We start from the raw sequence: 26,770 nt of genomic DNA on the forward strand, positions 1-26,770 counted from the left end.
TGTGCTGAGAACTCAGATAAGAACTCAGAGTAAGGGGCAGGTGGATGATATACAGTAACAAGTGGGACTGGTTTTTGTGTTTTCCAGTTTGGGTGTGACAGACTAAGAATAAGGCTTTCAACTGAGTTATGACTAAGTTTAGGTTTAGGATTAATTAATAAACTGGAGTGATAAATTGCTGCCACCCCTCCTCCTCGGGCTGTGCTTCGAGGGATGTGAACATTAATATGAGTGGGGGGTGTTGATTCATTCAGACTAACATATTCATCCTGCTGCAGCCAGGTTTCAGTCAGACAGAGCAGATCTACATGTTGATCAGTTATCAGATTTAAATGAGAGTGATCTGATATTCAATAATCCACATTAAATTTTCCTGTTATTTGGTTCTGGAAGATTGATTGTGTTAACTTTTATTAGGTTTCCCCCTCTGATCACTTTTGATTTATTACATTTAAATTTAGGTGGTTGGGGGGCTGACACAATTTTTAGGGGGTGAATGGCAGGCGACTGCTCTAAGAGAGGTGCAGAAAAGTGCGTAATACTGTGACTCCTATCTAGATTCCTTGATATAAGAGCAGCTCAATCCACCATCTCATCTAATCAGACCAGGTCTCCACAAAAAGTCTGCAAATTATCAACAAAGCCCACATTGCTGGCTGGGCACCACCTCGACAACCAGCAGTTGAAAGATGACATGTGGCTGTACGTGTCATCACTGGTCTTGGGTTTGGGTAGGCGCCCAGAGAACACTATGGAGTCCAACATTATTATTGCGTAATTACACACCAACTCCACATTAATCTTGGTGACCTCTGACTGGCATAACAGGGTGTCATTACTGCCAACGTGAATCATTAACACACTCATACAACGATAGAACAGCCAGCAGGGACAATTAGGGACAATCAGTGTCTTGCCCAAGGACATTACAACATGCAGACTGGAGGAGCACGGGATTGAACCACCGACTGTCCGATTAGTGGAGGACCTGCAGTGCCTCCTTGTTTGTTACCTGTTGTATTTTACTGTGGTATGTTCCTGTTGTATTTTCAGACCCTGATGATCCCCAGCTGAGACAGGTGTACACCAGCTGCTGTGGACACACCCACAGAAGACATGGAGTCCTACCTGTGAGACATAGACCCTGAACCTGAATCAAAACAACAACCAGGAGGAATGTTGCTGTCCTTCCTCTCACAACAACACAATTCAGCTCTTGTTGCAGGAAACACACCAAGTACAAAGGGAATACGAGGACATAAACTGACTCGGACTCTGACTGTCTCTGTCTCTGTCTGATTCTGACTGACTCTGACTCTGTCTCTGACTCTGTCTGACTCTGACTCTGTCTCTGTCTCTGTCTCCATCTTTGACTCTGTCTCTTACTCTGTCTCTGTCCAATGAGAGGGTATTTTCCTGCTATGTTTGTCTGATGTGTCTCACACATCCTGACACACCACAGAGTACTGGTGTTTCTGCCTCAACAGCCTCAAGACTTTAATTCACTTTTGAATGTTTATTGTGTGTGTGTGTGTGTGTGTGTGTGTTTGTGTGTATGTGTGTGTGTCTGTGTGTGTGTGTGTGTGTGTGTGTGTGCAGAAGCATTGTTAAATGATAGAGAATGTTTCTGTAGCAGTAATGATAATGTCAGAGTTCATCGATACTTCAGTCTTTATTGCTTCAGCAGTTTAATTCCAGGTTTCAGCGCCCATCCCTGGAGAGGAGTGAGTCACCAACTACGTGTGGCAGTTTGTGTTTGTTTTCATGTTTGTCATGACACTGTCAGAGCCTGTGTATATTTTATCAGTTGTCATTTCAAGGTCCTCGTTCACGCTGGCTCGTGGTCACATTGACAGGGTTTCAGTGCAGCACCATAAAAAGCACATAAAGATCCAGATCTTCCCAGATGTTTGAGTCTCTGACATGAAAAACATTACAGCAGGACATACAGAACCAAGCACCAGACCAGTGGAGACCACCACAAGCAGGCACCCAGTCAGAGTCAGACCTCATTGACACAACTGGTCTCCGGTCATTACACAACAATGCAGAGGTCAGACAGGAAGTGCAGAGGGTAGAGGATGACATCAAGAAGGTGATATCAAACATAACTCATTCAAAGCATCTACGTAGGCTCACGTTAGCCACAATGATCTTGACACAAGGTCACTAATAGGCAGACCGAGGTCTGGGTCTGGACCCATACCTGAACCTATAACCTATCGAATTATTGATAATTATACATTTTGATGGACCGTTTCTATTTTGGTCAGCACAGCTTCTCTGGCCATCATGCACTGGTCACATGATGCTACTCAAGCAATCATTGAATCGAGTTAGATAGGGAGATACACACAGTGAGTGTCCAGAGGATAGTCACATCTGTTCAAATGTGACACGAAGTCAATGTAAAAGAATCTGAAACTTTTCATGTCAGTTTTCTTTTTAAAACTCTGTTCTGGACTTATTACTTATTTTCCTGCAAGTGAGACAACAACATCTAATTATTATTAGAGAGGCTGTTATTTGAATTTTGCTGCCCATGATATGAAAACATCAAAGTCTCTTTGACATATTCAGAATCATTGGAGCTCAGCACCTCAGTCCACATGCTCACATCACAGTCATCATCAGGTCCTGATGAGAGTCCCTGCCTTGACTGGACACATGAGTAGAACAGAGCCATCATTACTGTCATTAATAACACCAGGTCAGACTAAATGAAATGCAAGCATTATTAAAGCTGACAAAAAAATCCTGATTCAATGTCAACTTACTAACTTTTCTCTGAACTTTCAATTCAATTCAATTCAATTTTTCAACCGTGTTTCACTGTCTTCATCAGTGAATGGAGTTTGCTCAGTTAGTAGTTTCCTTCTCTGACTCAGGTCTACATCTGAACTGGTTTTGGGGAGTTGCACCCTCCTCCTGTGTGTCTGCAGTGGAGCTCAGTCTCTGCTGCACAGTGTTTGGGTATGAGCCATCGTGAAGCTCAGAGTATGATGGGAAGTTGATACTATCAGTCTGATATCATCAGTACTAACAGAGAAACACAGTTGTTTGATCAGATTGGATTAGTCAGAGTCTGTCAGAGTGAAACTGAGCTGTTTGTAACCTGTCTTCTGATCAGCTCAGGAGACTCCTCCCAATCAAGAGGCTCAGATAATTACTGTGTTTACAGTCATTCATGATGTTTTTCATATGAGGGAGAATATTTTCTACAATTCTCCAGAAGCTGTTCGGATCAGACGAGGATGGCTATGTCTCTGTCATCACACTGGTTTGGATTCAGATGGATTAACACTGTGTTTAGGTTGAATCTGGCAGGAGAGATAACACAGAGAGAAACTCTGAGGAACGACTGAGTGAAGGAAAGACATTTTTGTTTGACCAAACAGAAGTTATAAGTTCCATCATGTGAACCACTTACGTGCACAGAGGCTGTTAGGAATCAGTGTTGAGGTGATGAGTGACCCTGCTGGTGTCTGTTTGTCAGCCCTGCTGTTGACAGGGTGGAGTCACTGTATTCATGTTCTCAGACAGAGAACCGGTTCTACAGGAAACTGTCTGCTGCCAACCTATACACACACACACACACACACACACACGCACACACACACACACACACACAGAAGGAGACAGCTCAAACATGTCCTGTTTTGTTTACTCATCTACCCACACACAGACACACCCTGTGTATCATCAGTTGTAATAACCTCCTCACGACATGTTACTTCCACCCCATGAAGTGTTTATAAACAGTACACACAGTAAATGGTTAATAACACACTACAGTGCAGTTAGATGCACATTTTGGTTCAAGTGTTCATTGAAATATTTGTCAACAGTTATAACTTGCTGTAATCATATTTAATGACACTGGATCAAAGTGTCCCACCTTAAAGTTCCCACAGTTTGACACTAGCATCTGCAGGATGTCTGTGGAGAGTCTCAGTCCTCCAGGTCTCCAGACCAGTAAACCTGGACCTCTCTGATACTTATTCTTCAGTTGTGGCTGACTGGTGAGAAGACCCAGGTATTTAACCTCGTTGTCAAGGCCTGTGATGTGAAGAGACAGTAAAGTGGGTAATGAGGCTGAACTCCATAGCCAATCTGTCCCTGGCAATCATAAAATACACCACCATATCTGTGAAGCAGGTGACACCCAGCATCCTCTCCATCACTGACCACTGCACACTGCAAAGAGCAACAGGACCCTCCCTCATAGTCTCAACCACCTTTATCCACATTCTGCCAAGGAAGACTTCCCCTCAGACTGATGAGCAGTGATAGCAGCAAAGGGGTGATAATAAAGTGGGTATACCCTGGTGTGTTTACATCAATGCAGATTGGAGGCAGTGCCGATAAATACCAGCGTCTACTGAGTCATTTGACTCTGGTGTGAATGCTGATTGCAGCCTTTTCCATTGCTGACAAAGGTCTGGTGTTAGTGGGTCTAAAGGTCTTTTGACCAGTGGAAAAGGGGATTGAGCCAGGCCACCATCACCTCTATCTCCAAGAGATCAACAGTTATGTGTCTGAACATTTACCTTCTGGTAGCATGGACTTCAACTGTCATCAAGACAATACACAACACACACCAGTGTGAGTTATAACAATGACAAACCCTGGTTCACAGCAAAACTCAGTCAGCTGAGGTGTCAAAAGGAAGAAGTGTTGAGGAGTGGGGACAGGGACTGGTTTAAAGAGTCCAAGCACAGTTTTAGCAATGTGTTGAGAGAATCTTAACAACTGTACTCTGAGAAACTTCAACAGTAGTTCTTAGCGAACAACTCTGCTTCTGTCTGGAGGGGGCTCAGACAGATCACCAACTACAAATCTAAAGCCACTCACTCCATTAAGTTTTTTGAGCACCTTGCGCTGTCCCACCTCAAAACCATGACCGACCCACTCCTGGACCCCCTGCAGTTCTCCTACAGATCTGACACTGTCAACATGGTTCTCCACCTCATCCTCCAGCACCTGGACTCCTCAGGGACCTACACCAGGATCAGCTCTGCCTTCAACACCCTGTCACTCAGCATAGGGGGCCCAAGGGCTGTGTGCTGACCCCTTTCCTCTACTCTCTGTACACCCATGACTGTGTATCAATCCATCACACGAACACAATCATAAAATCTGTAGATGACCCGACAGTGGTGGGGCTGATCATTGAGGGCAAAGAACACTGCACAAAGAACACTGTACTAAAGAACACTGCACCAAAAGACCTTCAGACCTTATGTGCAATATTCTCATCTGTGTATATGTAGGTACTGTGCGTGTCTGAAGTGGGGTGTGTGTGTGTGTGTGTGTGTGTGTGTGTGTGTGTGTGTGTGTGTGTGCGGGAGCACAGAGTGTCTTTGACTCTGAGCTGCCAATCAGAGTGTTTTATCCTGTTGTTCTGGTTATGTGATACAGTCAGATGAAGCCTTTGTTACTTGTGTGTCAAAAAAAACCTGCAGCTCCTGGGATTTGGATGTTGCTCTTGGCCACATTGTGATTTAGAGAATATTTTGATTAATTGTTCAGCCCAGTGTCATGCCATCAGGACAAGTAAGACGAGTGCTTCACCAGTTAAATCTAAAACAGACATCAGTCCAAACGACACTGAAGTGAAGTGATATCTCTCCTTCCATCTGATATCAGAACAGCTTTCTGTCCCATAAAGGATCTGATGCACCATATCTACACACAAATTAGGACAAAGGCTAGCAGCATCATCAGACACAACACACCACAGCCCTCATCTGTCGGACCCACTACATCCGGACAGAGGAACAAGATGCACACACACGAAACACTAACACATTCTTACACATCAAGGACTGGCATTTTACACACACACACACACACACACACACACACACACACACTCTGCATCCATCTTTACCACTGCCACTTTAACCAGCACCTGTCCTCCAACTTCATTATTAGAACATGCGCATAGTGTCATTTGTGTTCATAGTAAGTAAACACACACTGCTGTGCTTCCTTATGTTTCTGCAGTGTGTTATCCTTCTGTTGTTGTCGTGGTGCTGCACATGCATTAGGATCAGCAGAGAAAGATGATGAGAGATGACAGTCCAGTCCAGTCCTTTAAATCCTCAGTCACACATTTATTTTGGTGGAAACTGAAGAAGTCTGTCTTTTATTTAACACACAATGTAATTTTATGTGTGACTGTGATATTGACACATGGGCAAATGAGCTGACGAGTTAATGTTCTGCTCATCTCTGCTTTGTGACCTTTATTAACCCTATCCTCACTGAAATGGTCCACAGGGGTGCAGGGCCCCACAGACACATGCTGCAGGGCCTGGTGCTTCCTGCCTGTGGTGTCATATGGAGTGTCCGGTCACTGCGACACATCTGTCCATGAAAGCCTTGCCTGTGCGTGTCTGTTTGCTGTGATTGCACAGATTAGTATGAATTTGATAACACATGCTGTGACCAGAATGGACAGCTGAGCCTGAGCACAGGTGTAGACAGGTACATGTTGTTCTAGGCTCTGAGCTCCACTCACCTTTAAACAGAAACCACACTAATCCTCACTGTGTACTGTCCTGTTGTGTTGTGTGATGCTGTCTACTCTGTCTGTTGTTCTGTTTTCTGATAAAGGTTTGTTGTGTAGTTTTCCCTGAGGAACTGTAGTGTTGTGTAGTGTGTTATGTAGTGTGTAGTGTGTAGTGTTGTGCAGATGGTGACGGCTTGTTCTGTATAAATAAACCTAACTTGACTGGACTTGTCTTGTTACCTGGGAAACAACAGTTAAGAGCAGTTCACAGGAAGTCACAGTTAAGAGCAGTTCACAGGAATTCACAGGTAATTAAATCTGATGCTGAAATCCTAACCTTATCTGGATCAAATAAAACCTGTCAACAGCCAAACTACTGACCAATCAGATACTTGGAAAACCTGAGTCATCATCTCTAGAGGATCCTAACAGGTACAAAAGAGTTCAGAATAAAGTGCTAATATTAAAGATCAGTAAATATTTGTATAAATCAGGTGGTTTCAGATTCTTTCATCCACAGGATCCTGACAGTGATGAAGCTTTGACTCTCCTCTTCATTGCTGCAGCTTAGAATAACATGAGGAGACTCTGAGCAGAACTGCAAATAAAAACTAAACCTCTGATGTCTTTGATCAGAATAATGATCCCCACACTGATCAATATTTCATCATTAGACATGAACATTTCAGTCTCACTGACCTCATCACACATCAGCTCCTTCTCTCCAGTCTGACATCACTTTAACTGTTTGATCTTCATCACATGTTCACATCATCATCACCAGACAGAAGAAGAAACTTGATGATGATTCATCATCTTATTGACAGTTTATCTGGCTCCACTGATCCTAACATTGTCCGTTCTGATCACCTGTACCATGAAGCTGGTTTATCACCTGGTTCAGTTAAGTCTGGGTTTACCTGTCCATGTATAAACTTGTTCATGTGAAAGAGACAGAGTTTTTAATTATAAGGAACAAACCACATAGTATAATATGAGAAGAAACACTGACACCTGCAGGTAAATTCAATTATAGTGATGTCATCAGGTGAAATTCAACAAGGTGATGTAAACAAACTAGAGCAGAAAGAGTAGAAGTAATTTAATGATTGAAATCAAACTGAGGATAATGAGAAGTTATCCTGGGTATGTTGAACCTGTTTCATAGTACAGACCTCATCTATTACATCAATAGTCCAACAACATCTGGCCAGCTGTTACTACACCTGGACTGTCTTCATACATGAACAGGACTGCAGATAACTTCTGTATTTTGCTGAACAAGAAGACCACTGTGATAGTGACGCCTAGTGACAAGTTTGTGAATGACTGCTCATTTCAAAGCATTTATTTCATGAAAGGAAACATAAACCCAGCAAGACCATGAGACAGTCTAATTTGTTCCATATCAGTATAATACATAATACAACATAAACCTTGTAAAAATAAGCCAGCGCATTGTGCATCAGAGCTCAAATGAATGAATGTGCGTGTGACTGGTTGTTTGTCTCTATATGTGATAGACTGGCATCCTGTCCTGGGTGTACCCCATCTTCGCCCAGTGTCAGATGGGATTGGCTCCAGCCCCCCCACAACCCTGTACAGATACACAGTATAGATAATGGATGGATGTGTATAGATGTGTCCACAGGTCACAAAATCACATATCACCATCCCATGACAGTTGTCTACAGGAGTGTCAAACGTCTTCTTCTACCAGCCACTATTTTGTAACACTTTACTTTGTCACACTTTAGTGTAACAGTCATCTCACTTTGAACAACTAATATATGGTTAATTCTCTCTGTTTCACAACATACACACTTGCATACACACACTTGAAATGCTCTAAAAGAAAATACAGGCAGGATTACAGGTGCTGTCAGTTACACAGTGTCTGATTCAGATACTAACAAACACCTGGTCTCTATCTTCAGGGACCAGGTGGCAGCAGGAGCAGGAGACCAATGAGGGAGAAGAGGAGAAGGAGCAGAGGCTGACGAACCAGGTATTGTCAATCATTACTTTAATCAGGCCTGTTCAGGTGTTGGGACCAGGTCACATCCTGTTTCTACAGAGTTACTGTAGGGATGGATGGTAGCAGTCTTTCCTAAATTGGACTGTTGTATTTCCAGGTTAAGGTACTCATTGACTTGAGTGTTTCCACTTCTCTCAGTCTTTTGCTTTCACACTACAAAATATACAAAGGAAATGTGGTTTAGCTTTATCGATCACTGTGCTGACTGACTTCAGGACCTGGTTCTGGTGTCTGGATTTCATGACATTTGCAGCTGCTTCTTCTGCAGCTGATGGAGTCACGCCGTTGTTGTTTCTCCTTTGCTTGCTTCTCTGACTTCCTGAAACTTCCGACGTCGGGCCAACGAGGCCGTAGAGATGTTGGGAGCTGTGGTATGGTGGAGCGAATCTGTCTTCCCATGAGAAGTTGTGCAGGAGAGTAGCCGCTTTCCAGAGGTGTGGCGCGGTACGACAACAAAGCCTTTGCTTTCTCACCCCCTCCTTTCCACAGTCCTTTGACCGTAGCCACCGCACGCTTGGCCTCCCCATTTGCCTGAGGATACCGCGGGCTACTGGTTATGTGGGTGAACCCATACTCTGTGGCAAAGTCCTTAAAGGGAGCCCCACTGTACTGTGGCCCATTATCAGACATGACTGTCTCTGGCACTCCATGACGGCTAAACACCTCTTTCAGAGCTGCCATAACTGTCTCAGCAGAGGCCACATTGAGATGGGCCACCTCTATGTAGCGTGAAAAGTAATCCACTATCAGAAGGTAAGTCTTTTTCTCCCAAAAAAACAAGTCTGTGCCAACTCTTTTCCAGGGTCTGTCTTGCACTGGTGTAGTCAGCAAGGGCTCTCTGTGTTCTGCTCTGTGCTGTGAACATGTACTGCAGTTTTCCACCATCTGACTGATGTGTACAGACAGAACTGGCCACCACACGGACTGGCGGGCCCTAGCTCTGCACTTGACAGAGGTATGATGAGAGACGTTCACAGGCCCACGTAGCCGCCATGGGCCTCCTTTTCGATCTGTGCATACTGTTTTTCTGTCTCCGACAGTCCTCTAGAAATGAACATGACTGGCTTCCACGTTCCTTCCTTCTGCTTTTGGGTCAAGACACCCCCGAGCCCAACAGATGAGGCGTCAGCTGAAACACATGTCTCTGCCATAGGAGAATACGGGGCCAGCACACGTGATGAACTCAGTTCCGTTTTAAGTCTATGAAACGCCTCCTTCTGTGGCGCTTCCCAGCACCATTCATTCTTTTCACACAAGTCTTTGATTGGGTGGGTGTATGAGGCTAGGTGGGGTAAAAACTTACTTAGATAGTTGGCCATCCCCATTACTCTTTTCACCCCTTCAACATCAGTTGGTTCAGGCATCTCCATTATAGCTCTGACCTTGCCTGGATCCGCCATCACTCCGTCTGCTGTGACTCTGTGACCCAGAAACATGATGCTGCTCTTTGCAAACTCACATTTTTCAGCATTGAGGGTCAGTCGCTCACTCTCCAGCTTCTTCAGTACCTGATGGAGTCTCTCATTGTGTTGATGTCTGTCTTCTCCATACAACAGTATATCATCAGCATGACACACAGCACCTGCACACTCCTCTAGCATCTGTGACATACCACGCTGGAAATGCTCAGGAGCCGATGAGATCCCAAAGGGCAGGCGATTGAAGGCATATCGCCCAAACGGGGTGATGAAAGTTGTTAGGAGTGAGCTCTCCTCTGACAACGGGATTTGCCAAAATCCAGAAGCTGCGTCCAGCTTTGTGAATACCGTTGATCCTGCCAGCATGGCAAGTGTGTGGTCTACTGCTGGGAGGATGTCTCTCTCTCGTCGTACCCACTTGTTTAACTGTGTGAGGTCGACACACAACCGAATCTTCCCACGAGGCTTGGGGACCACAACCAAACCAGCACACCACGGTGTGGGTTGTGTCACTCTGGAAATCACACCCATGTCCTCCATACGCTCCAGCTCTGCTCGTACCTTGTCCCGCAGTGGCAGGGGCACACGTTGTTCTGTTGATCTCTTTTTTATTGTCAACTTCCCTTTAAAGCAGCCTTTAACATCCAGCCGGTGCCTGCCTGGTCCATACAGTACTTTAGGTGCTGGTTGCAGTGTCCCATGCTTTTTAATGGAATACATACTGCTTGGGATTGCTGTGACCTCAGCCCCAGTGTCCAGTTTGAAAACAGTCTCATCCCGATTCAACTGTAGCATTTCAATCCACTCATTGGCTTCTTTTGAGCGCATTTCTCCTAAGAAAGCAAAGTCCTCCTTTTCGTTACTTTCCATTCGCACCTGTGTAATGTCATGGACGACGCAGCCTGATCTGCATTTCTTTGCAAAATGTCCTTTTTTGTGACATTTCCTACACTCGGCGTCACGGGCGGGGCAGTCTTTCCACAGGTGTTTCTTTTTCTAATGTTAAATCTGCATCTAACTGTAAGCTTTCTGATAGCCTAGCATCTCGTATGCCTACCACTATACGGTCCCTTATGAACTGTTCTCTCAGGGCACCGAATTCACAGCGTTCAGCCAGCGTGTGAACTGCAGTTATGAAAGACTCCACACTCTCACCGGGCTCCTGGCTCCGTCTGTTGAAGCATGCTCTTTCAAATATGACGTTCCGCTTGCTGACACAGTGCGCATTGAAAGCTTCTGTGACACGCTTGTATGACTTTTTCTCTGCGTCCGTCAGAGGTAGTACATTCAAAATATCTTCGGCGTCGTCACCTGCCGCATACATGAATGCGTTCACCTGAAACTCCTCCGATAGCTTTTCCAGTCCTGATGCCATTCTGTAGCGTTCGAAGCGTTTCATCCATCTCGGCCATTCATTAGCGTCCGTGAAGTCGAACTTGCCTGGTGGGGTTAGCTGCGGAGCTAGCGGCGGGGCTACCTGTGCGGCCGCTGCTGCTTGCATATTTCCCCCGTTTCCCCCTTCTTCTTCTTTTTTTTTTCAGGTTTAGTTCGTCTTCTCCGAGTTTGCTGATCCCTCTTCTGACACCATGTTGTGTTATGTCTTATGTCGGACGACAACAATAACGAGACGGAGACCAGAGTACAAACTTGTATTTTTCTTAACTCCCTTGTGCGTCCCATAAACAGGTCCCCGTAGCAACCCCTACCTAGCGTAGCTAGATCCCTTACAGAACAGTCACCACCACCACCTCAACAGCAGCACCGGGAACAGATCCAGCGGGGCAGACTGTCCTACTGTGAGGTTGTCAGAGGAGCAGCAGGCCCCGCCCACAGTGAACTGCGAGCCGTCCAAGACATGTTAAGTATATTATGCTTTCATCTTATGGGCCACTGTCATGGTCAGTGGTGATGCGCAGGTAGTGGTTCTTTAACAAAAAGTAACCAAACTAAACACTGGATGTAAACACAAGTTAAAACTTGAAATCTATGGTCTGTGTAATAATCACTTTGTAATGTATTTGATGTTTAGAGCAGTTATTTCTTTCTTTTTCTAAATGGCAACCCTTTACATTTGAAATGAAATTATTTAGCATCAAAACCATCGACTTGTCTTCTAGACCCCGTTCCAACAAGGCTGTTCAAATATGTTTTTCCTTTAATCAACACCTCTATATCAAGTCTGATTAACTTATCTTTATCAACAGGTTATGTACTGTGGGCTTTTAAAGTTGCAGTAATTAAACCTCTTCTTAAAAAGCATACTCTTGATCCAGATGTTTTAGCCAATTATAGACTTGTCTCTATACTTGTCCTACTACATCTTAGTGCTGCATTTGACACCATCGATCATAAGATTTTATTATAGAGACCAGAGCATATGGTCGGCATTAAAGGAACCGCACTAAGCTGGTTTAAGTCATATTTGTCAGATAGAGTCCAGTTTGTTCATGACTCTTCTATCATCAGTCATGGAGTTCCACAAGGTTCTGTGCTAGGACCAATACTTTTCACTCTATATATGCTTCCTCTATGAAATATTATTAGGAAGCACCAGATAAATTTTCATTGTTATGCAGATGACACCCAGCTGTGCTTATCAATGAAGCCAGGTGAGACTAACCAGGTGGCCAAATTTCAGGCATGTCTTTAGGAAATAAAAACCTGGATGACCAGTAATTTTTTACTCTTAAATTCAGACAAAACTGAAGTTATTGTACTTGGTCTGAAACACCTCAGAGATACACTATGTGATAATATACTGACTCTGGATGACATCACCTTGGCTTCCAGTGCCACAGTCAGAAACCTTGGTGTCATTTTTGGCCAGTCCTTTACTTCACGTATAAAGCAAGTCTCTAGGACAGCCTTCTTCCACCTGCAGAACATTGCAATGTCCCAAAAATTCAGCGAAAAGCCTCCAATTGATCCAAAATGCTGCAGCAGGAGTACTGACAGGAACTAGGAAACGAGATCACATCTCTCCTGTGTTAGCTTCTCTGTTAGCGGCTCCCTGTAAAATCCAGAACAGAATTTAAAATCCTCATCCTTACCTATAAGGCCATTAATGGTCAGGCACCATCATACCTTAAAGAGCTTATAGTTCCCTATTTTCCCAATAGGACACTTTGCTCTCTAAATTCAGGTCTACTTGTGGTTCCTAGAGTTTCTAAGAGCAGAATGGGGGGCATTCTTGATAAAGCTTATAGTTAGGGCTGGCTTGGGCATGTCCTGACACATCCCTTAGTCATGCTCCTATAGAGCTAGACAGCTGGGGGAATTCCCATGATGCACTGGGCTCTCTCTCTTTCTCTCTCTCTCTCTTTCAATCGACTACTTTATGCCATTAAATTTGTTGTTTTTTCTCTCCCGTAGTTTGTGCTTCTCCTCTGTCTCCCTCTCTCTGTTCTTATTCTGCAGGTGTCTCTGTTTCTGGAGCAGCAGGATCCAGATGTACCACTACTCATCATTACTATTTACCACTGTTATCTATCATTATTATTGATAACACCATTACTTATACAGCTGTTCCTGGTCTCTCTCTCTCTCTTTTCTCCTCTCTCCTCCCCCCACCCCCCCTCTTTCTCCTCTTAAACCCAACCTTCCAGGCAGACGGCCGCCCACCCTGAGTCCAGTTCTGTTGGAGGTTTCTTCCTGTTAAAAAGGAATTTTTCCTCCCCCTTGTCGCCAAGTTCTTGCTCTTTGTGGGAACTGTTGGATTTTTCTATATAACAAAGTAAGGTCTTGACCTTACCCTGTAAAGTGCCTTGAGATAATGTATATTATGATTTGGAGCTATACAAATAAAATTGAATTGAATTGAATTTAAAATCTGTTTGGAATATTCAGGGTTTAAACTCTGATTTATTGGCTTTAAAAAGTAGAAACCTTGGCTTCTTAAACAAGGTTCATAATGTTGATATTGTGGTTCTGCAGGAGACCTGGTGTAAGGGAGATGTCCCCACTGATTGTCCCCCTGTCTCATCAACAAAACTAATGGAGTCACCCAGGACAGAGACTCAGTGGGTGTTGATATGGTATAAGTCAGATCTAGCAGATTCAACAGAAATAATGAAAAAGGGGAAATATCATATCTGGTTAAAAATGGAAAAAGATATAATTTCCACTGAGAAATATATTTTCCTATGTGAAATTTATATTCCACCAACAGAGTCTGCATATTTCAATGAGGAGATTTTCTCCTCCATAGAAGAAGAGACTAGTTATTTCCAGGCCCAGGGATCTGTGCTGATCACTGGAGATCTAGATGCTAGAATCTAGCCCTAAAAAGACAGTTTACTGTAGCAGACTACCTGACCACAGAGACTGATGAGAACCTGAGAAACACACTGACAGAAAACAGACTACCTGACCACAGAGACTGATGAGAACCTGAGAAACACACTGACAGAAAACAGACTACCTGACCACAGAGACTGATGAGAACCTGAGAAACATACTGACAGAGAACAGACTGACCACAGAGACTGATGAGAACCTGAGAAACACACAGACAGAGAACAGACTACTTGACCACAGTGACTGATGAGAACCTGAGAAACACTGACAGTGAACAGACTACCTGACCCCAGTCTGATGAGAACCTGAGAAACGCACTGACAGAGAACAGTATGAGTGAGCACAGTCTGCAGACACAGACGACCTGCTGTCCAGAGAGGACGGATTGTGCTGTCTCTGTGATGAGGGAGCTGTAGAGACTGAACTACATTTCCTGAAACACGGTCACAAACATAGAAATATTAGAGAGCAATTCTTTACAGAGTTTGAAAAAAATCTGCCCTGCATTTAAAAGTTTAACAGACAGGGAGAAATTACAAATCATTCTGGGAGAAAAGAAAGAATGTGTAGTGTCATCTGCTAAATATCTAATATAAATATGTCACTTCCTGTCACAACAGAAGACAGCTAGATAATGAAATATAGAAACCAGATGTACTCACCACCAAGTCTCTTCTTTATTTATTGGATATCTGCTTTACTTATGTGTATGTTATATATATATATATATATATATATATATATATATATATATGCAGATATTTGCATATTCAATTCAATTAAATTTTATTTGTATAGCGCCAAATTATAATATACATTATCTCATCATATGTATATATGAGTGTATAGAGAGAGAGAGACAGAGAGAGAGAGAGCAAGAGAGAGAGAGAGGGAGACTAACTGTTTTTTCTTCCTCCCCTGCAGAAACAGTCGAGACAGCAGCAGCACACACACACCTGCAACTGAAGGTCAGAGGTCACTGAAGGTCATTATATTTCAGAACATTTTGAGATTGAAATGTCATATTTCAGATGACAGAAGAAGAGAAAACTCACTTTATTCAGACCTGTCTCTGTCTCAGCAACACACTCTGAGATCTCACAACATGGATCTTGTCACTCTGTTGGTTCTGGTCTGGTTTCACTGCTGCGGACAAGGCTTCCCTACAACAGAGGTTTAGAGGGACTTATATGTGAAACCATGGATTAAAAGTTAAAACTTCAATAAAACCTGTATTTTTTGTTTCATAAAACCATGACTGTTATTATCATTTGACTTTTTTGGGGAAACAGAGAGTGTTATTAGATTGAAGTGATCTTGTAGAATCTGGGGCCCTGAAGCAGGTCTGAGGTCCAGGTCCATATTTCTCTGCATAATCTGGGGTTCTGAAACATTCTAGGGTCCAGGTTTATATTCCTCTGCAGGAACTGGGGCCCTGAAGCAGGTCTGAGGTCCAGCATGGAGTCCAGCACATTTCTAACCACAGCTCTATCTTTCCAAAGGTGACTGAGATCTTTGTCCTCTTGTCCTGCTCCACAGTTACAGCAGTTACATGTTGGTTCCTGTTCCTATCATCCTGGTCTGAGAACTGCTTCCATCCTCCTGGAACCTGGATTTAGTGTTGTCCCCTGAGCAGTCCTCAGGAAGCTGGACTACGGACACACTGTGGATGAGGAAGGAAGAGAAAACAAAGTGAGAACACAGTGAAGATGTGAAAAGCAGAAGTGAGTGCAGGACCAGTTCCTCTTTCAGGACTCTCACACTTTGCTGTGGTGGAGCTGCTGGCACATGGTCACATAATTTAAAATGGAGGTCAGGTGATCTGATCTGTACCTGCCATCAGACACAGTCTCTTGCTCTCACTTCAACACTTACATCAGCTGTCCTGTTGCTGCAGGTGATATCATGAGCTCAGCTCTGCTGTCTTTGCTCCTCTCACTCATCATTTGTGTATCTTGGTGTGTGACGTCTTCTTCCTCTTTGTGGCTCTTGTTATCTCCTCACCATTAAAGCTTGTTTTGTGTGTTGACTCCTCCAGCTGGTTTCAGGCAGCATGCTGACACTCACTCAATTTACCTCAGAAGCAAAATCCAGCTGGAACCAGCTTACAACTACATACAACTGATAATTACTAATATACACTCAATTTATTAGAGACACCTGGCTGAAGCTGATGCGGTCTTATACAGTCCTGGAAGGAATCCTCCTTCAGGAAGGTTATAATATTCAGTTTGTGATAAAATTACTAATCATCTGAATTGGCCCTGTAAAGTCCTATCGGTCGTCAGTACATCTTCTGGCCACATGGGGCATTGGGTCAGGGAAACCAGCTGTGGTTGGCGGACAAGTGCCCTGATCCTCAGGACCAGTACACTGGTTTTGTCCCTTGCCTCTGAAAAGAAAACCCTCTCCCTCTGTGCATTACCATGAACACCTTCTGGAGTGAGGTTAGTCATCAGGGAATCAACACTTTTCTACATTTCTACATTCATAAGAAACCTCAATTTAATTTATTTGTTGTTATACACATTTATTCCAGTTTTTATGTTTATTCTTTTCAACCTAATGTTTGTTTCATAAAAATAACGCAATCATCAGTAAAAGTGACTGTTACGAGTTGATGAAAGAAAGACATTAAGTCATTAACAATTTTACTACACTACAGAGAAATGTATATAAATTTCCTCTTTACAGAACAAAAAGAGTGAAAAGGGGCAGAGTTACATACACACATTATACAGAACAGTCAGAGTTAAAATAGAGCAGCATGTGCAGCAACAACTGAATATTACTGGAGAATCCATTGACTTAAATTATTTCTCTGTCAGAAAACCACACAACGAAAAATCGGCTGTTTAAAACCCTTTGAAAACCTCTATAGTTCAATCACACTGAATTCAGCCCAAAATGATCAGCTTTAGGCCAGATCACTGAAGAAGAGCTTCTGGCTAAAGTCCAGGCTCTATAACCAGGAAGGCCAGTGGTCCTGATGGGAGTTTAAACAAAATGATTACATTTACCAACCATAAGCTTAACATTGCCATCTCAAAATTATTCCACCTTGTTCTGGGCGCTGGACATTTCCCTGACATCTGGAGCAAAGGAATCATCACTGTCACAACTTCAGCCAGGCTTTAGCTTTTCATTTGTCTGTTTCCTGTTTTGCCACACTAACTCTCTCTTGTGATTTCAGACTCTGCCACTCCCTCCTGCTCTGCATTACCTGCTGATTTCATTCACCTGGCCTGGCCTGCCCCGCCCCCTCACTCACCTGCTCCTCATCAGCTAATCAGCCCTTAGTATATATACCGGTCCATTTCCCTCAATTCTTTGCCAGATTGTCTAGTGTGTTTACCTAGCTCTCCAGCATCCCGTTAGTCTGATTCTGATTCTGATTCTGATTCTGATTCTGATCCTGATCCTGATCCTGATCCTGATCCTGTTCCTGTCTGTTCGTGTTTTGACCTACCTTTTGGACTTTGGACCTTCCCTTTTGCCTGCTCCTACTGGATTTGTTTGCTACGTGGACTGACTACCTGGTTTGACTTCGGCTTGTCATTAAACACCGTTCCTTCACCTGAAGTGTTTCTGTGTCGTGCTACTGGGTTCTTGCCTGCCACTTTGTGGGACCTGACAATCACAGCAAATCTTTAAAAGTGGAAACAAGTTTGACCCAAACAACTACAGAGGCTCATGTGTCAGCAGCAACATGAAGTTATTCTGCAGCATCTTAAACAGCTGACTGCAGGACTGCAGGACTCAGGGAAAATAAAGTCCTGATCCACACCACAACATGGAACTACAGACCACACCTACACCCTCCACACTCTCATGAACAAACATGTCCACCAAAACAAGAACAAAATTTTCGCTTGTTTTGTAGATTTCAAAAAATCCTGACTGGCTTCCATCTCCTCTTCTGTTCATGTTGCAAATACCTACACACCTACACACCCATGAATTTTAGGTTTCAATCACATGCTGTTTGAAATGTTACACTCTAGAACTTGGTTTGTGAGCTGCTATTTTAAGGCCTCAAGTTTGTAATTTTGTCCGTCACCATTTTGGTTTTTTTAAACCATATTTGGAGGACAAGGTGGAGCTGAGGAGGAGTGAGGGCTGGCTCTTTCAATGACATGGTAGCCCTGCCCGTATGCATACCCTGCTTTATGGCCTAATTTCCTCTAAATGGACCATAATTTAAAAAATGAACATTGTGTTGTATTGAAGAAGACTTGAAACTAGAGACTGAGACCACAAACTCATTAGGAAAACCTTTACTGAGGTAATAAATCAAGTGAGAAGTAGAGACATTTTCACATAGACTTCAATAAAATCAGACTTCTTTTAACAACTAGTTGGGTCGCCCCCTGATGGTCATTTTAAGGTACTTCAGCACTGGCTTCACTTTTTTAGACCTAGAGTCTACGTCCATTTTTATATGTAGTCTATGGTCATGTGTTAGGATGATCCAAACAAAGTCTAAACTCAGGAACAATGGTAAAACAAGAAGGAACTGAACAAAGCACAAGGGAACATGGGAAACCAAACAGGCACACAAGGACATTTTGAACAGAACTCGACAGGAGCAAAACAGATGAACTGACAAAACAGGGGAAGACACAGGATGTGTACGAAATCACTCAATCCCCACTCACTATCTAGGGAATTCTAGAGGACTATAGTGATATCATCTGCAATATCTGCATCTGCATCACCTGTCCCCCCAAAAGTATTTCTTCCTTAGGAGGTCTGTAAAGTTTCTCAAACACATAATAGATGAGAATTGTGTCTCAACAGACCCCAGTGAAATTGAAAACATCAAAAACATCAGAAGTTCTAATCTTAGGGGTCTGAGGGCATTATCTTTTCACAGAAGTGGATATGATCTTTTTTGGGGATGATAAATTACATTAACACTTTGTGCCTTCGTACTTTGCTGTTGCCAAGCCACTGCTCTGCTGAAGGGTAAGAGGAGAAAAGCCAACAAAATATCAAGCAAGAAACTGTGTGCATCTGATTGGGCACTGGAGCAGGGACAGGCTTTTGAGAACCTAAAGGCTTCTCTGGTTCAAAGTGCTGTTCTGGCCCACCCTGACTTCACTTATCCCATCATGCTGTCAACTGATGCATCCCAGGATGGCAGAGGGCTGTTCTGTCCCAGATCCAGCAGAGTGAAACCAGAAACTACCCAACTTCTACCTGAGTCTGTGACAAGTTCAGTCACTTGGCTGAAAGGCCACAAATTCACAGTCTGGACAGGCAATAAACCACTGACTCATATCCTGACAAAGCCAAAACTAGACTTCTGTGACCAGCACTGGGTAGGGTAGCAGAGCACTGTTTCTGATGCCCTGAGCCATACCATTTGTCAAGAAGAGTGTTGGCTATAGGCTAACATTAGTGAACTCAGTGAAACATTATACCAGTAATGTTACTTCAATAAATGTCAGTATAATAATCTCCAACCATGTATATATGAGCTGTGTATTTCCTGATCACATTTTCAGGTGAGTTTGTTAAAATATTTATGAGATGATGATGATGAGGAAGATAACGTCAGGTTACTTTATGTAGGGAGGGGCTCAGGTAAATTATGCCCCGAAGTCTTGAGGGGAAAGAAACACCCTCTGGTTGTACAATACGTAAAGTAAGAGGTGGCTACTATATTTAAATGTAATGTTTTAATGCTGCGTGATCAAAAATTTGCAATGTGAGGGAATTATCTAACATTATTCTCAAATATAACACAATCAGACAGGTGACACAAGGAGAAAGGCAGCAGGAGAGGAGGCGAGTGGAGGAGGAGAGAGGAGTAGAAAGAAAAAGAAGACACAGACTATCAGTCTCCCTCAGTATAAATACATGTAAGTAAATGTATAAAAATAAGTAATATATATATATATACACACACACACACACACACACACACACACACACACACACACACACACACATATATATATATATATACATACATATATATATTTTATGAATTTATGAAGTATCTCCTATATGCTGATTTCCAACATACTTTTTTATTTTGCTGTGGTCATCTTGTTTTGGTTTTGCTGATGTATTCAGTATTCGGCCGTATAGGGCTGTAGTAACTAGACATGCTCTCACCTTTTTTCCCTTTATGTTTGCATCCCTGAAAATTATAATGTCTGTAGGCTATTCAATAATGTTACTTAGTGTTGTCTTGAACAGATCCATCTCATTGTAAACATCACATTTTGTATTCAATCAGAAAATTTTAATTTGAAACCACTTTCACTCAATGCTGCAGTGCCATCCTTTCTAGCAAGGGGTTTGCTGTTGGGTTTTTAGTTCCTCTTCGCCCTGTTTGACTGAACTTGGCCATTGTTTATTCAATCATGGAACACTGATGGGGTTGTTATGGCTTCAATATATTGGTGAAATTCAGTTGTATTGTGTCAGTTATTCTATGTTTGCAAGTTACATGAAAGTAAATATGTCCTGCATGTGTCTCTAGTTTTTCAGGGGTGGAATTTATGCAATGCAAGTTTTGTAAATTTGCAAGTCAAGAGACTCTTTTTAAACAATCCCCCCTTTGTCACAGAAAAGGTGCACACTGGCCTTGTATTCACACAGACTGTGCATGTGCATTTAAAACACCTGGTGCTTTACGATCACACCTCTCAAGATCACACTTATTTATCTTGTAAACTACTGAATCATCGCAGGTTCCTACCAGTACCTTTTCAGATTTCACATTGTGGCCGAAACATCACCTCATTGACCACTACACACATCTAATTCATTGCTATGGGCCTTTAGTGGAGCTGTGGACAACAAGGTTTGAAGCTAAGCATAGCTTCTTTAAAAAGGTGATCATATGAGCTTGTTGAAGACCACTGTGCAGAAATTTTAGTCCTGGATTCAGATGTGCTGACGGATTATCACTCTCCAGCAGCATACTAAGTCAGTGGAAATGTGCACGTGTATGTATTGTTTCACCCAAATGCATGCATTTATGCATGCATTTCAGCTCACTCTCAGTTCATATTGAATCATCTCAGTTACAAAATATCATCCAATATATAACAGAAAACAGAGTACAAATAGCTCAAACTGATTTCTTTTATATTTATTAGTAAATGTATGTTAAGCTGGTAGTAAGTAGCATTTTATGATTGAGGAAAATTATTCTTATTTTGTGTGAAGGACTTCAAAGCAGTCAGAACAGATATGTGTGTGTTTATGTTTATTGTCTATCTTAACTATAGTAATTGGGGCCACTGTTGCACGACATCACATATGTGGTTTTTAAGATTTTAGGTGTACAAAACATAGACATGTTCATCAGTTTCTTGTGCATATTGATATTTTGTTTTACCTGAGTTGATCCTTTCAATAGAGGTTTTTCACAGATATGCCTGAAACATTTTGTCTATGGCTACCACAGTTAGCCATCTTGGACTGTGGGTGAATATTTGCGTGGATCTACTGATACTGCCCCCAGGTGGTTTGGAGAATTCTCTCATGATAAACTAACCCAAAATGGAGTCCGAAAATGTGGACACCATGCATCAGAGTTCATTTGAAAATTTCTATAAAATTGAAAGTATTATAGTGGTGCTTGATTATTTGAGATTAAATTGATATATTCTTTTGATAATTGATTAAAATAGTGATTTATCAAGTAAAAATACCAAATATTTGCTCATACCAGCTTCACTAAGATGCTAAGATTGTTTTACTTTTCTTTATATCTATAATGAAATGTATAATTTGACTGCTGCTCAGACCAAGGAAACAAACTGAAGACATCACTTTGTGCTCTGATCACTTCAGACTGGCTTTATTTTTCACACTTAGACTAAATTATTAGCTTATCAAAAATAAGTAGAATAATTGTAAAAAGTCCTCATTTGCAGCCCTATGTTATCAGTGTCAAATGTTTTCGAACCAAGTTTTATTATTTAATTTATCTCTCTCCTCTTTTCAGGTGGTTGTCTTCTCCAAAGAAGCCCGACGAATCCAGCTTCCTGAAGTACCAGAATCTGTGGGCCAACTGACTGATGTAATCAAAGAGAGACTTGGACTTGAAGGTGATTTCTCACTACAGTTTGAGGATCCATTATGCAATTTGACAGCAATTTCTAAATTACCAGCTGAGCATGCAGTCCTGCATATTATGTGGGACTGTGATTCATCTCCACTCCAATCCAGTGACCATTCTATTGGTTCAGTCTCCTCTCTTGATGCAGCCAGTATTCACTCTGAGTATTTTAGGTCTAGCTATACTGACTCTAGCCAGAGTAATTTAATGATCTGTTCATTCATGTCATGGGGTCGAAGCTGTAGTTTTTTTTTATTATTCATGTTCTGGTGCAGTCACAAGTTATGGCGCCACAGAGCGAGAGACCGGCAAAAAACTATGAAAACATACAAACACATGTGCACCCCTCAGAGACTCTCCACTGTGGTTCGTCTTCATACCAAGGGTTGTTACATATACAAAAAGTCAAAAAAAGGCCCTAACATGACAAAAGACATCAAAATGGAAATTTTGGATAAAATTGCACAGGCAGGTATGAAATCAAAGGCTACCCTGAGAGAGACAAACTTGAATCAGTCGCCTCTTTGCTGGTTCTCAAGTATCTATGTCTGAAGGAGCCAGGAAGCATCACAGGCTACGATGGATTTTCCATCCACAAGTATCAAGTACAAGCTTGGAAACTACCAGTCACAGCTGCGCCAGGCAGGCTGCAGTGAGGTAGATGTGAACAGGAAAAGAAAAAGGGGGAGATGAGGATGACAGTCCATTCACCCAGAAAAAGCCCAAATGTGGAGAGGTCAACCATGTTCCAGATTGTTCACAAGACCGTGATGAAGTGAGGTAAGGCTGTCCTCATTTATCTAGTCTTACTGTCTTATTGTCTTATTGAAATGCTCATTGCATTGTGTGTTATTAGGTAGGGGTGATTATACTGCATTGACTATAACTGAAGAAATACAGGACCTGCTCTAAGATATGTTGGCAAGCTGTACTATACCCAGTGTGTCACTTAATGCACCTGTCAAACTGGAAACAATGGATGTGTCATGGTCTGATTTTTATTGAATAGTTAGTCCTCAAGATTTATGTATACAGATGCCATACTTAGTGAAACTATTGCCAAAACTAAGTGATATACATTTGCATTGAGTAATTGTATTCTAGTTACCCAAGAATTTTCTGTTCAGAAAACCCTGACATAATTGTTACTATCCAGTTACACTGTTTTGATGATTGTGTTGTTCAGATATCTGAAGAATTTCATCGAATCACCAGCAAAGACCTCCTGGGGACTTTCACTGCTCACTTGACAAATATGTGCCTTGCCTGCTGAGACTGTACCAGGCTAGGAAGAGAGGTTTTGGTCAGAAGATGGAAGACCTCCTGGAAACCTTGATAACCAGGTGAGCGAACTATAACTTTAGCACTATACTAATTGATATGCTTGTGTGTTTCCACTGGATACTCTTTAGACATCGGACATTGTGTGTCACCAAAAACACAGCAGCACTGAGAGACCTGCCCATTTTTGTTTGGAATGACACAACCAAGTTCTTCCTTTAGTGTTTGATAAGTAATAGCAACAGCAAGTCAATTTATATCACACATTTAGTACCCAGGGGTAATTCAATGTGCGTTCTATCTAGAGGTCCATGTTCACAATCAGAACTCAATCGTAACCACGTGAAAACAAATATTTTTTACATGGATTTAAAAAAAATTTAAATTTCTTGTGGCAGATTGTTCCATTTGCATGTAGCATAACAACTACATGCTACTTCATCATGTTTAGTCTGGACTGTGGGCTGCAGTAGATTATTTGAATCCATGGATCTAAGAGCCCTACATGGTTTACATCCTTAAGGCATGTCAGAGACGGATTCTGTGCCTAAACCATTCAGAGGTTTATAGAATAGTCGCTGCACTGTTCTGTAACTAACTGGAACCAAGTGCAAAGAATGTAAACACCTGGCAATTGTTGGCTGGTGTTTTAGTACTCATGACTACTCAAAGGTTAGAGCCTGTATCATTGCTGCTGTTATTACTAATATTGAACACCAAGAGATGTTGCTCTTGTGTCTCAATTTGAACATTTGTGTCTTAAAACTTCCACAAGCTGAATGGGAAGCGTCAGTAGCATGGTACTAACGTTAAAGTTGGAATCAATACAAATGTATTTTGTCTTTCAGTTCTCCTTAGCACTCAATCATTCATCTGTTACTCTTCCTCAGGACACTGACCCTGAAGAAAGAGTGCTCAGAGGTGTGTCTGTTGCCATCCTTTCTGTCCTTGAAGACAATGATGATGAAGACGATACCACCAAATGTGCGAGACATAGCTGTTGTGTTGGAAGGGGCCATTGTGCTGCATGACATACCAGACGTCTATACTGGTTTTGTATACCTCTTTGGCCTTCTGTGTGCCATGAACATTGATTATCCAAAGAGATGAGGTATACCTTTGAAGCAATCTTTTTTGAGCTTGGCTCTCGATCCTCATAGCGCAAAAGGTCTCTGAAAACAAAGCTATGGCTGTGATTGTTAATGGGGAAGCCAGACATGACTTAAAGCTATGCTTTGCCTGTTGCAGTGCATTGGTGTTAGTGCTCATGTAAAACTTCACAGCCAGTCATTTTAAGCCCGTAAGTCTCCTTTGCCTCTGAAATAGAGAGTCATGACACTGGAAGTGTCAGTTGCTAGTTCACACCTGTTCATTGTTAGTAAAACTTTTATATATGTGCAACTTTAATAAACTGGTTTAGTTCACTGTGGTTAGTGCTCATTTAAAACTTCAGGATACACTTGGACAGCCAATTGTTTTCACCAAGCACATCCTGTTTGCCATGTCCTGTGGCATTATCAGTATCTACTTCCCAAGATGTTCTGGGTTTTAATTTGACTTAATGCTCTGACACACTTTCAGCTTGGTGCTCTTCATTTTATTAATATATTAATTTATTTATTAAGCATTCCTTAAATACAGCAACATAACTTTTCCTTGATTTATAAAGGCAAGTGGATCTCACTGAACAAAGAATTGTATGTTTGTTCAACAAGAATTTCTGTTTGTTGAAGGTAGAAATACATGGAAAGAATTGGGAGCCTCACAAGAATATCACAATTAGGTGAACAAGAAGATTCAAGTTGGCAGAACTCTTGTCTAAATTTGAAAACCTTTGTAAAGTCAACAACAGTAGTCAAAAATTCATAAAACTCAAAATCTATTGCATCATGTTGCACTGATAATTTGAGTTTTCTCAGCATTTCCATTTTTACAGTGAGTGGTCCTCACCCTTTTTCACAAGAACCAAGAAGAAAGAGATTTCTGCTTTTAGATGTTTTATAACAGAAAGTGTTTGAGAAACATTTTGTCATTGTGTTTACTCATGGTCCCCCACTTTGGCCCTGTTCAGAACTGGTATTAACCAAGTGTCAACCCACCATGATGTCACCCACTGGTTTGTGAGCTTGAAACCAGAAGAAACCATGGAGGAGTGAGGGATGGACCTCCTCTGTACTCTATCCTGATTGTCAGGCAGGTTACCGTGTGTGGTATAGTCTGTCAATCACAGCAATTGACATCAATAGCTCTGCCCTAATGCATCTCCTGCTTTATGGTCTACTTTCCTCTAAATAGACGTGGTGTTGTTTTTAGCCAATCAGAGAGATGGGTCCATTGTCAATGTGTTTCTGTGTGTGTGTGTGTGTGTGTGTGTGTGTGTGTGTGTGTGTGTGTGTGAGAGAGAGAGAAAGAGGGAGAGGTACAGAGGGGTTGAGCTAATCATGGCTCTATAAAGTTTTATTCATTAGGAACAGGAAAATATTTCAGTTCATTATAAACTGTATCAGGACTCATTAGCCTGTGGCAGAGTTCATCAGTAGAGGAGGCCGTCCCTCATTTGGCCTAGGACACATTTACCTTCACACTGCTAAAAGAATGTGGCCACATGTGGCCCAGACACCTCTGAATGTGGTCTGAGTGATCAGATCTCAAATGCGTCCTGAATATATCTTGGGTACATTCACACCTGAACTTAGAGCTGTCCACTGGTGATCAGATCAATCTTGAAACTCTGAACTTGCACAATGACAGTAAAAAGTACAAAACCTGCCAGGACCTGTGCATCAGCCAAAAGACTGATCCCCTTCCAAGTCTTTCCAGTGGTCAGTCAAATTTCACACTGGCTATAAAAGGAACTCCTGCTGACGAAACTCAAATCCCTGATCATACTGATGAGAAAGAATGGCTTGAATCCAACATATGCCAACCCAGTGGCTTGTGTCCAGTTTATAGACATTGTACCAGACGACCTCTGGGAATAGAGCGGTAACAAAGTTGCCTCTGCCAACTACCAGTTATGATTGATGGTGACACTGACATCTCCACCAAAGAATGTCTGTTAGCTTCAGCCTGTGTCATTGATAATGGAAGGTTTGATATCCATTTGGTCATTTTGATACCATGCTGTGGCAAAA

General features: G+C 42.2%; 1 long non-coding RNA gene across 1 annotated transcript; it reads left to right on the top strand.

The window, feature by feature from the left end:
• Positions 1-15,094: 15,094 nt before the first annotated feature.
• LOC139626490 (uncharacterized) lies at positions 15,095-25,258 on the top strand. The gene is made up of 6 exons (XR_011692314.1): positions 15,095-15,254; positions 15,809-15,993; positions 20,027-20,136; positions 22,242-23,135; positions 23,542-23,698; positions 24,527-25,258. It is a non-coding gene; the product is annotated as an uncharacterized lncRNA (long non-coding RNA).
• The last annotated feature ends 1,512 nt before the right edge of the window (positions 25,259-26,770 follow it).

Source organism: Trachinotus anak, unplaced genomic scaffold, assembly GCF_046630095.1.
Source record: "Trachinotus anak isolate AG129_WGS33_773 ecotype Australia unplaced genomic scaffold, CSIRO_AGI_Tana_v1 ptg000010l, whole genome shotgun sequence".
In the NCBI taxonomy this organism is placed as follows: Eukaryota; Metazoa; Chordata; class Actinopteri; order Carangiformes; family Carangidae; genus Trachinotus; species Trachinotus anak.